Below are 12,444 nucleotides of genomic sequence, written 5' to 3'. Positions count from 1 at the left end.
GGTATCTAAAATCAGTTCTCTACACATCATAGGCTATGTTTTATTTTCTGTGTTATTTGATTATTGTGTGATCTTTTTCTTGGAAGTCCATTACAATTCACCCCCATGAAGAGACCAATGATAAACCAAAGAAGCAATTCCATCAAAGTCCAACTCAGAGAACCAATGGTTTTGTTGGAGTTAATTACAGAAGTACAGGTGACTCAAAGGGACTGCATCATTGGAGAGTCTCACTCATGCATGGAGAATCAACTCATGAGAACTGCGCTATGTGCAGGCAAATATACTACTGAAAAGTCTCCTCTTGCTAAGAAATAGTTGTTTCTACAATCTTGGAGTGGGGCTCTGTGAGACATGTAAGTTTCATGAGCCTCTGAGTGCTGAGAGTTTCTTGTAAGTTTTATAAGTCTGGTGAGCTTCCCCTCTCCCTCCAGCAAGGAACCTTACAATCCAGAGGAAATAACTACACAGCATTAACTTTAAAAACATCTATGAACAAGCAAGCTAATGTAATATTTTTATTTCTATTTCTATTTTATTTCACTTGTTATAATGCCCTTCTACCTTATCATATAATAGGATAAACAAGATCTTTTCTGAGACTCTCAATCACAATTTCTTTATCCATTAGATCATTGGTGGGCATTAGGGTCATTTTCGAATCTTGACTATGATGAACTAAAGTACAGAGAATATGATTTTAGATATCTTAAAAAGTCTCAAAAAACAACAAAAAAGTTGATAATTTCATTTGCTTTCATCAAGTCCGGAATAAAGATGACTAGATTCTCAGCAGTTATGTTTTATTTTTCTTTGTATGTGTGTACATGTTTTAAATTAAAATAACTCTTTTAGAATATGTACGAGTGTTTTGTCTGCATGTATATCTGCGCACCATGTGTGTGTGTAGTGCCTATGGAGGACAAAAGGGGGCATCAAACACCTGAGAATTGGAGTTGCAGCTGCCTGTGAGCCACCATGTGGGTGCTGGGAATCAAACCCAGGTCATCTATAAGGGCAGCAAGTGCTCTTAACCACTGAGCCATCTCTCCAGCCTCACTTTAGATTTCCTAAGGAATCACCCTATTATTATCCCTAATGTATGTACCAATCTACACTCCCAGTTACAAGGTAGTTGTTATCCTTTTTCCCCTTCCATCAATAACATCTCTTACCTTTTCCTAAACACCCATCCTAGAGAATATAGATAACATCAAAGAGTAGTTTCATTATGTGTTTCTGTTTTATTACTAACAGCAAACATATTTTGTATGTTTGTTGGAAAATGTTTAAAGTCTTCTATGGAGTAATGACCTATGTCTATTTTTATTATGTGTTTTCGGTTTTTCTTCTGCTGTAAGAGTCAGTCATAAATTTGGGACACTACCTTCTCATCAGTCACATGGTTTTTATGTATATTTTCCCAGTCTGTAGGCTATTGTTTAGGTTTGTTGATTATTTCTATTGCATTTTAGAAGACTTTTTTTCCTGATGTAGTACCATTTAAAAATACTCATTTACTTAATTTTTAATCCAGAGCTTTCATATGGTAGCACAAAACACACTGCCAAGGTCTGTGTTTAGGATATTTTCCTTTGTGATACCCTCCAGGGGTTTTATAGTTGTATTCTTACCCTTAGGACTTTCATTTAGTTTAAACTGACTTTTACATATACCATAATATATCAATACATGCACACACACATGCATGCACACATGTGTGCCCATGCGTGCGCACGCGCACACACACACACACACACACACGCTTAGAGAAAGTTTAAGAAATATCATGTTTGAGGCGGAGGAGAAGGTTCAGTTGTAAAGAGCATTGGCTGCTCTTCCAGAAAACCTGGGTTTGATTCTCAGCATCTATGTGGAGGCTTGCAACCAGTTGGAACTCCAGTTCCAGAGACTCTGTTGCTCCCCTCTTGCCTCCAGGGGCAATGTACATATGTGGTGCACCAACATACATGTTAGCAAAATTCCATATATATGTATATACGCATAAAATGCAAAGGATTATCATACAAGATAAAGCTCAGGAATCATCAAGAGAGATGGGGTGGAGAGATTGCAAGAACCAGAGGACTAGGGCTCCTGATGTGAGGTATTGCCTTCTAGACATGACAGGGATACTGCACCCATGAAACCTCAATGATATGGTTGCCTGAACAAGGCACACATAATGACAACAATAACTGACATGTCAAGGTAGATGAGGGAAATTTCACAATTTCTTGGGATAACCCTAACCAAGAAAGTGAAAGATTTGTATAACATAAACTTTAAGATATTGAAGGAAGAAATTGAAAAAGATACCAGAAGATGGAAAGATCTCCCATGCTTATGGATCAGTAGAATTAGTATTGTAAAAAAATGGCCATTCATTCAAAAACAGTCTACAGATTCAATGCAATCCTGATCAAAATTCCAACACAATTCTTCATGTAAATTAAAAAATGTTTAATTTCATATGGTGTCATCTTTGATTTCAAATTGTATTACAGAGCTGTAGTAACAAACACAGCATTGTTTCAGCATAAAAACAGACATATTGATCAATGGAACTGAGTTGATGACCCAGATATAATTTCACACACAGCTATGGACACGTTTTTTGACATAGAAGCCAAAAATATACACTGGAGGAAAGAGCATCTTCAACAAATGGTTCTGGTCAAACCAGAAACTGTTCAGAAGAATGAAAACAGACCCACATCTATCACCCTGCACAAATTCAGCTCCAAATGGACCAAGGACCTGAATATAAGATCAGACATGTTGAACATGATAGACAAGAAAATGGGAAATAAGTTTGAACTATTGACACAGGAAAGAACTATCTGAACAGGACATCAATAGCACAGACATTAAGATCAATAATTAACACTGGGACCTCATGAAGCTGAAATTTTATGTGTAGCAAAGGACACCATAATTTAGGCAAAATGGCAGCCTATAGTGTAGACATAGATTTGTATCAATTATACATCTGCTAGAGGGTTAGTAGCTAGAATATATAAAGAACTAAAAAAAAACAACAGAAAACCCCTGAACATCAAGAAAACAAATAGCCCAGTTAAAAACAGGCTATGGAACTAAGCAGAGAGCTCTCAAAACATAAAATACAAAGGGCTGAGAAACTTAGAGAAATGTTCAACATCCTTAGCCATCAGGAAAATGCATATCAAAGCTTATTTGAGACTTCATCTTACCCCAGAAGCTTTAGATAGTCCCTGAAATTGACGGGATGCACCAAGCTAACAGTATATACTGAATGCCTTCAGAAATATCATGGAATATCAGGAAAATGACAAGGATATCTACGGTATTAATTATTTTACATATAGGGACATAACACCTTTTCCAAAGCAATTTAATGAAACAAAGACTTATTTGTTTTACAGTTTGAGAGTCGAGACCATCATATACCAAATCACAAGGAACTGGAAGCAGCTGGTCCATGGGTAACAGGCACAGAGGAATGCCACTTGTCAGGTTGCTCTCCCCCTTTTATTCAATCTGACGAGTGGGTAGGCTTTTGTACTCGAGTTTATCTACTATATAAAGTCCCTAATAGATAATTTCAGAGGCTAACTTAATCTGAGAACCCCTCAAGGGTTTTCACAGATACTTTTCTCCTGCGTGATTCTAGACCCAGGAAAGCTGACAACCAGTACTAGCCATCACATCCATTCTTCTAACTTTTCTTCAAAATCACATAATAAATCATATATTTTAATATTAAAGTATAAGTTTATAGGGTGGAAATAAAGAAAACTCTTCCAATTATTCATAGATGGTGTGACTTTTGAAGTAGAAGGACCAAAGGATCCTAAACAGAGAAAAGGCTAGAGAGTAACAAATGAGGGTACAGCATCAATAAACAAACACAGGAACTGCATTTCTACAGATTTACTATGAAAAAGCAGAAGCAGGGGAGAAGAGAAGTACCAAGTTATAAAAGGAGACTGCACTCTAGTTTCCTGGCCACCCAGACCTGAATAATCACACAGAAACTATATTAATTATAACACTGTTTGGTTAATGGCTCAGGTATATTCCTAGCTAACTCTTTTATATTAACCCATTTCTATTATTTTATATTTTACCATGAGGCTCATGGTTTGTTACCTTATATGTTGCTTCTTGGGCAGCTATATGGCGTCTCTCTGACTCCACCTTGTTTCCTTCTCTATCTCTGCTTGGATTTCTTGACTTGCTATATTCTGCCCTGCCATAGGCCAAAGTAGTTTCTTTATTAACCATGGTAATAAAACATATTCACAGTAAACAGAGGGGAATCCCACATCACCATGTGTTGCATTTTAAAATTCATCCATGTATGAATCTAACAAAATATGTCTAGAGTCTGTTTGCTGAACTATAAAATACTAAATAATATTTGGAATAATCAAAGACCTAAATATAATCAATAGAGGGTGGCATTTTGTTCAATGACCAAAAGATGCAGAGTGACAAAGATTTAAATTCTCTAAAAATTAATTCATTCACTTATTTTAATATATCCCAGTTTTTATTTAGCTATACAAAAAAATGAATAGAATTTACATGAGAAAGGAAAGGAATTGTAATAGTTGAAGTCACTTCTGAAAAAGGCAGTGGCTAACTAATTAACTTTAAGACTTACCATAAAGTTATGGTAAAAAAACAACAAGCAGTATTGGAAAAGTAATGGATGCATGAATTGACAGAACAAAAAGATTCCAGAAACAGAACCATTTTAATGGTCAACTAATTTTTAAAAAACAAAACTCAAATTAAACAATGTCCTCATGAAATTGTCAGGCAAATGGATGGAACTGGAAAAAAATATTCTGAATGAGGTAACCCAGACCCAGAAAGACAAACATGGTATATATTCACTCATAGATGGTTATTAGGAGTAAAATATAAGATAACCAACCTACGATCCACAGTCCCAGAGAGGCTAAATAGCAAGGATGACCCAAAGAGGGATGCATGGATTTTCTAGGGGAAGGAGAAAAGATCTCCCTGGGAAACTGGAAATGGAGGTTGGGGTGATGAAAAGATAGGAAATAGAGAAAGCGGATTGGGCAGATTGGGTGCAGAAGGTGGGTTGGAGGCAGGACAGACAAGGAGAGTACAAAAGAGACATCTTGAGGGGGCCATTTTGAGGTTAGGGAGAAACCTGGTGCCAAGGAAACCCCCAGGAACCCACAAAGATGATACCAACTAAGACTCCTAGTAATTGTGGAGAGGATGCCTGAACTGGCCATCTACTCAAAGCAGATTGGTGACTTCCCTAATTGCCAACAGAGTTACTCTATCAAGTAGCTGATGGAAGCAGAGGAAGAGATTCACAGATAAGCATTGTGCTGAGCTCTGAGAGACTTGCAGAAGAAAAGGGAGAAGGGATTGTACCAGCCAAGGGGGTCATGATGGGGGAACCCACAAAGACAGTTGACCTGAGCTCACAGGAACTTATGGACACTGGACTAACAGTCAGGGAACCTGCATTGGACTGACCTAGGCACTCTGCATGTGTGTGACAATTGTGTAGCTTGGTCTCTTAGTAAGGCTTCTAACAATGAGAGTGGGACCTCTCCCTGGTGCTTAGCTGGCTTTTGGCAGGCAAATGAGTGGAACTAGAAAAAAATCATTCTGAATGCGGAATGTTCTCTATGATAGACTTCCTGGCCCTTACTCCACATAGAGGGAGAAGCTAGGTTCTGCCTCAATTTAATGTGTCAGGCTTTGTGCAAGCCCATGGGAGGCCTGTCCCTTTCTGAATGGAGAGAGAGAAAGAGTAGATGGGGAGAGGGTAGATGGGAAAAGGGAGGGGATGGGAGAGAGGAGGGATAACTGGTTAATATGTAAAATAAATGAAAAAAGTTATTTAAATAAAAAAGAAAAAAGTGTATTTGTTCATTATCCAAGTATGTGTACTATTTTAGTGATTTATTTGGCTATTCATTTCTAGTTTTATCCCTCTACTTTCTGAAAAAATATAAAGACTTATTCTGATTCTTTTATAAAGGATTTATTTGTGACCTAGAATGTGATTAATTATAGTAAAGTTTTAATGGACCAGTGAGAAAAACTATGTATTTTCTATATATTAGATGGGATATTTTGTAGATAGCTATTAATTCTAATTATCTATGATATAGTTTATCTCTGAAATGTTTTTGTTCATTATTAGTTTGGAAGAGTTATTTAATATGGAGTTTTGAAGTCTTCTATTGTTAAAGTCTCTGGACTTATCTGACATTTTATGTAGTTTAGTGTTTGTTTTATGAAACTAAAAGCTCCTATATAAGGTGAATAAGTATTAATAATTGTCATATTTTTGTGAATTACTTCTTTATTAATATTCAGGGGATTCTCTAATCTCTGACTAGTATTCATTTAAAAACTCCTTTATCATTTTGAAGTTAAGACATTCTTAAAATATATAGGTTGGTTTAACTTAGCAGTTTCTAAACATAAAAATGGCTCTCAGCAGCTATTTTTATAAACATCAGCATTTAAAAAAATTCAGAGTCACTAAAGTACTATACAGGATCCAGACATCCTATGCATTTTATTCTTTTTGTATTACTTTATTCTTTCTTTAATGACTTTATTATTTTTTAACTATTTATTTTTTATGACTGTTTATACCCATTTTATTTTCTTTCTTTAGCATCTAAGGACATTTTAAAACACATTATATCTGCTTAGAGGGTTTTCTCAGTCTGGACATGACTTTACTAAGCACCTGCAGTCATCCACTTGCAGCATTGTGTGCCCTCTTAAACTGCTAAGTGGCCACTATGCAACTCTGGGGGCTGGGAGCCATATTTACCACCCTGGGAATTTGATGAATCTGAGCAGCAGGTATTTTTTTTACCTAGTGGTTAAAAAAGCCATGCCTCTGTATGCTGCAAGCACTTTTACTTAGACAGAGGGGTGAGGATTAAGAAGGGAATAGACAAGAGACAAGAAATAGAATCAGAAGGGCAAGCAATGAATACTGTGATCTGCCCTAAGTTTATTGCTCGAAGTTCTTCTATATCTAAATCCAAAAGTGGGGAAGGCAAAAGACTTCTTTACCATAATACAAAGAACAAACAAATGTAATTACATCCTCACATCTCAAAACATTAAGTAACCACACCCTAGGTCAAAGAATCCTTTTGTCTAGGCAAGACATCCTGTAAACATACCTTAGGTCTAACTCCCTGTTGTATAACCTTGAAGGAACAAGAATAGGTCTGAACTCTCTGACCTTTAGTCAATGTGGAACAGATTTACTTCAGCCCAGCCTCAGACTCACAGAGATCCACTTGTCTCTGACTCCCAAGTGCTAGGATTAAAGGCGTGTACCACCACTGCCTGGCTCAGTTTCCTCTTTTTAATTTAATTATTAATGCCTGCAATTCTGACAGATGATTGTGCCTATCTTAGGTTGTCTTCTTCAGCCTTCCAGACTTACCTGTCATCAGAATACACATTCTGTCATGTATGTCCTATTTTAGATTGACTGGATTATAAGGAATGCCTGTTTTGTGCTTGATATTCCATTGGGAACAAAATTGCTGAAATACTTTAATAGTATATCTGGATCCACTATCAATTTCCATAATTTTAGGAATTTCCATAAATGAAAAACACTTTAAGCGATGACTTATTACATGCTTAGTGGCTTTCCCAGTTTGTGCAGTGGCCATCAAGAACCCTGAATATGTATTGACTGTAATATCACATATTTTAATTTTCCAAACTCTGCAACATGAGTAACATCCATTTTCTATAAATGATTAAGAAGCAGGCCTTGAGGATTTACCCCTAAGGTAGGCAAAAGTAAACACTGTGGGCATGTATCATATTGCTTAACAACCTGATGAGCAATTTCTTTTGTTAAACCAAATTGTCTTCTTAAACTTTTACTGTCTTGATAATGTAAAGCATGTGATTACTGAGAAAGCTCAACTTGAGATAAGGCAATCATTTGAGTAAATTTATCAGCTAAAGCATGGCAAATTTCTTTGATGAATGGCATCTTGAATTTGCCAGAACAATATTCTAATTTGGCTATTACTAGTTCCAATGCAGGGGGCAGTCTTACTGACTTGAAGAGCTCTAAAAATATAATGACTGTGAGTAAACAAATGAATTATTTACAAAAAAAATGGAAAACCATAGCTACAGCTCACAATTATCTGAGCTGTCTGAGCTGAAGTTGGATCTGTTTGTACCACATTATCTTTACCATTAACAACATGAGCATCTCTCCCACTGAAAGAACCATCTGTAAAAATTAACATAGTATCTTTTAAAGGATATTTAATTATAATTTTAGAAAATATACAGGAAGGCACTTGTGCAAATTGTAAAAATCAATCAGTTGGAAAACAGTTATCAATTTAGCCCAAAAATTGAGTAAGAATAATTGCCCAAGAAACATTGTTTTGAAATAACCCACCAACCTACTGTCTAGTATAAGAAAAATTGATCACATTAGGTTCTCTACCAAAATATCACCTGAATTCTATCTGGCTTTTCTGTACCAAACAAGCTATACTGCTTAATAATAAGGGCTTAACACTCTGGCTGGGGAAACAGGTAGATGCAACAATAGTAATGGTCCCTTTTGCCATAGTACAGCCATTGAAGTATGTCGTGTAGGAAGCACGCAGCTTTCCCATGGTTTTGCATAATGAACACAGCATACTTGCTGAGGCTGTATTGCATATTTCATCTGAGCCAGTACTTGTCTGCCAGCGTCTGGAAAATGTCTATGGGAACTAGGATCACTACTACCCTTGAGAACCTCACTGAAGGCTCAAGATTTCCCAGAGACAATTTTAAATAGGGCTGTAGTCAATAATTTTTGAAAGTCATTCCAAGTTTGCAAGCTGTCTTTCCTCGTTTCCAATTTCTGAGGCTTAATTTCTTTAGGATACAACATATGCCCCAAATACTGGAAAGGAAATGCTCAGTCTGTTCTCCAAATGATGGAAATTTATTCCAGGCCTTCTTGGCAGCTGCACTAACTTGGGCATACACAGACTGCCACATTAAAATTCAACTGCTGATCTGTTTTCTCTATAGGTTTGTGGCCGGGGCCAAGCAGAGCTGAGCGACAGCTGCATTCTCCATGTCTCAGACATCTCCCAGGGATCTGCTGTGGTGGCAGCAGATCCGGGAGGCCTCAGGGGTCCTGTCAGAGGCTAGCAGTGGTCGCAGCTGGCAAACTTAGCTGCAGCACAGGCGCGGGTGGCCGCCATTGCAGTGGCTCTGATAATGCATTGCCCTCAAGCTTGGCTGCCTGGAAGCTTGGGCAGTTGAGGCTACACCACTTTCATTTCCCCCAAATTCCAGATCAGACCAGCAAGGTTGCACTTGAGGGATGTCACTTCCCTGAGCCCAGAAGCAGTTCGAAAAGGCGGCAAGCTGTGCCACCAGTGTGGGGGAGGGAGATTTAAAATGTCTACAAACTCTAATTTTTTTTTCCCTTTTGCTTCTGCTCTACCTGAGCTCCTCTGGCTTTTAAAATATCTCTAAGCAAATGTGCAAACAGTTGACTACTATTTCCCTGTCCTATATTCACAAATTTAATTACAATATTATTCCCAAGTTACTCACCACACCTTCACTTTACTTTTTTTCTGAGTGTTAGGAAAAAATCCTAAGATGAGCCGCTCCCCTGGCACACAAAAATCCAATTAAAACAGATTAAACCAAATTAAAATATCCAGGTTTTATTAAGTGCAGCACTCTTGGGTGACCGAGAACATGGCAAGAGAAACCAAAAAGCTAGGATCACACGCAAACCGGGGATCACGTGTTTCTCCTCTGAGAGTCTGCTTAAATACCCTGTGGGAGTGGTCCTGACCCTCGCCCAGGGAGGGCTCAGGAATGGGCATGCTGGCATGCTGGGATTTGGAGTCCAGAGCAATGTAACTCCTAGGTGACTAGGCTAGGCTGGATACCAGCGGCTGGGGTGACGCTCCCAACTTAACAATGAGTGCTAACTCTTTACTTACACCTGTGATGTCCATTCAGGAGATGGCTACCATGATATTCCTCCATATCCAAGTTCCATGTCCAAGGCGCCATTTTTTCGGAGTCCTGCCCAACTTCTTTGTCTGTACTTGGAGGAAGGGGTGAGAATTAAGAAAGAAATAGACAAAAGACAATGGATAGAATCGGGAGTGCATCCACTGAATACTGTGCTCTGGCTTAAGTTTGTTACTCAAAGTTCTTCTATACCCAAATCAGAAGGGGCGGGGGGCAAAAGACTTCTTTACCATAATACAAAGAATAAACAAATGTAATTACCTCCTCACGTCTCAAAATATTAAGTAACCACACCCTAGGTCAAAGCATCCTTTTGCCCAGGCAAGACATCCTGTAACCACACCTTAGGTTAAACATCTTGTCATATAACCTTGAAGGAGCAAGATAAGTCTGAACTGTGATGTTTAGTCAAGATGGAACAGATTTACTTCTGTGGGCCCCACAGTCACGTGACATTACTTCACTTCCATTTGCACCTTCTGTTTCTTCCCCATGTTTGGCTGGTGACTCTGCTTTTCTTCTTCTTAGAGTCCTCTCTGTGCCCAGAAGACCCACCTGAACTTTTCCTGCCTAGCTATTGGCCATTCAGCTCTTTATTAAACCAGTCACAAGGCACCTTGGCAAAGACACATTTTCACAGTGTAAACAAATAATCCAAAACAGAAGTCTGGTATCATTCTAATGTATTTGTCTTTGTATGTGAGTAGTCATTTTCCCTTACAGAGTTCAGCATTGTTCTTTATTTTGTATTCTTGAAATCCTGACTGCAATTGTCATACAGCAGTCCTTCTTTCATCATGTATAGTTGGGGTTCTAAATACCTCTTGTGTTTGGACGCCCACTGCTTATTCTAGGTTTGGGGAGTTTTCTTCTACACTTTCATTGTATATCTGCATCATTATTCTTAAACTCAGCTCCTTCTTCTGTTTCATAGGTTCTTAGGATTTATTTCTTGAACGTATCTCAGAGTTCTTGGAAGTTTGGACATGTTCATCAATTTTTAAATGCTTGTTTGAATGTGTTGTTGCCTTGATCTTAACCACAGTTTCTGAAATTTCTTCTATTTGGCCTCGCATGTTTATGACGCTTTTCACTCTGTTGGGAAGTATACATTCTCCAATTTAAAACATTTATCTTTTCCCACTGTTTTTTATTCATTTTATTTTGCAATTGTCCTCTTAATAAGCTGTCTTCTTTTAGACCTTGGCTTTCTTGGCATTACTCAGAGTAGACGATGACAACAGTGCAGGTATAATGATTTAGCAGAAGTCACAGTGTCAACCTGTAGAAGAAGACTCTCATTCATGGTCCTCACTTGTGTCCCTGATAAGTTACAGAAACAGTGGCACTAGGGTACTAACTGGGAAAATGTTGCTGATACATTTTTCCCTAACATAATATTTTTATTAACTATTTGGGAATTTACTACAGTGCACCTGATCACACTTCTTCCCTTTGCTCCATGGTCCAACCTCCCACCCTTGTACTCCTCCAAAACAAAACAAAACAAAACAAAAGAGCCACCAAGTCCACTTTGTGCTGCTCATATAACCACTGGAACATGGTCAAACTCCCAGTGGCCAGTTGCTTAAAGAGATCTAAGTTTCTCCCACTCACAAAGAAGCCCTCAACTGTGAAGAAATACACTTGAGCATCTCTATCATAGTTTTTATTAAATTTATTTATTTATTCAAAATTTCTACCTCCTCCCCTCCTCCCTTTTCCCTCCCCCTTCCCCCATCCCCTCCCTTTCCAGTCCTAAGAGCAGTCAGGGTTCTCTGCCCCGTGGGAAGTCCAACGTCCTCCCGCCTCCATTCAGGTCTAGGAAGGTCAGCATCCAAACAAACCAGGCTCCCACAAAGCCAGTCCATGCAGTAGAATCAAAACCCAGTGCCATTGTCCTTGGCTTCTCAGTCAGCCCTCATTGACAGCCACTTTCAGAGAGTCCGGTTTGATCACATGCTCCATCAGTCCCAGTCCAGCTGGTCTTGGTGAGCTCCCAAGGACTCTCTTCAGTGGTTTTCTGTCTGAACTCTCTCTCTCTCTCTCTCTCTCTCTCTCTCTCTCTCTCTCTCTCTCTCTCTCTCTCTTTCCTCTTTCTTTCAAGCCAGGAACATCAGCGATTAGGAAGTGAAATCAAGAGGGAATGAAAAAAGGGAAAAGTACAAAGGAGAAAGAAAGTATATGCGCTAGAGTAATGAGAAATAGAGAAAATATTATAAGCGTACAAGGAAAGAATTAAGAGTCTAAAAGCCTATCCAGGATAGACACAAATTAAAATAAGGTAACTGAAAAATTAAAGTATGAAAGAATAATTAAGATCAAAACAAAAATAAAAAGAAATGAAATGAAACTAAGGTACTTTGCCAGAAGTCACTATTTCTTTCCTTCTTC

This window comes from Myodes glareolus, chromosome 9 (genome assembly GCF_982192425.1).
Source record: "Myodes glareolus chromosome 9, mMyoGla1.1, whole genome shotgun sequence".
NCBI classification, from domain to species: domain Eukaryota; kingdom Metazoa; phylum Chordata; class Mammalia; order Rodentia; family Cricetidae; genus Myodes; species Myodes glareolus.
This window is presented reverse-complemented; position numbering follows the sequence as displayed.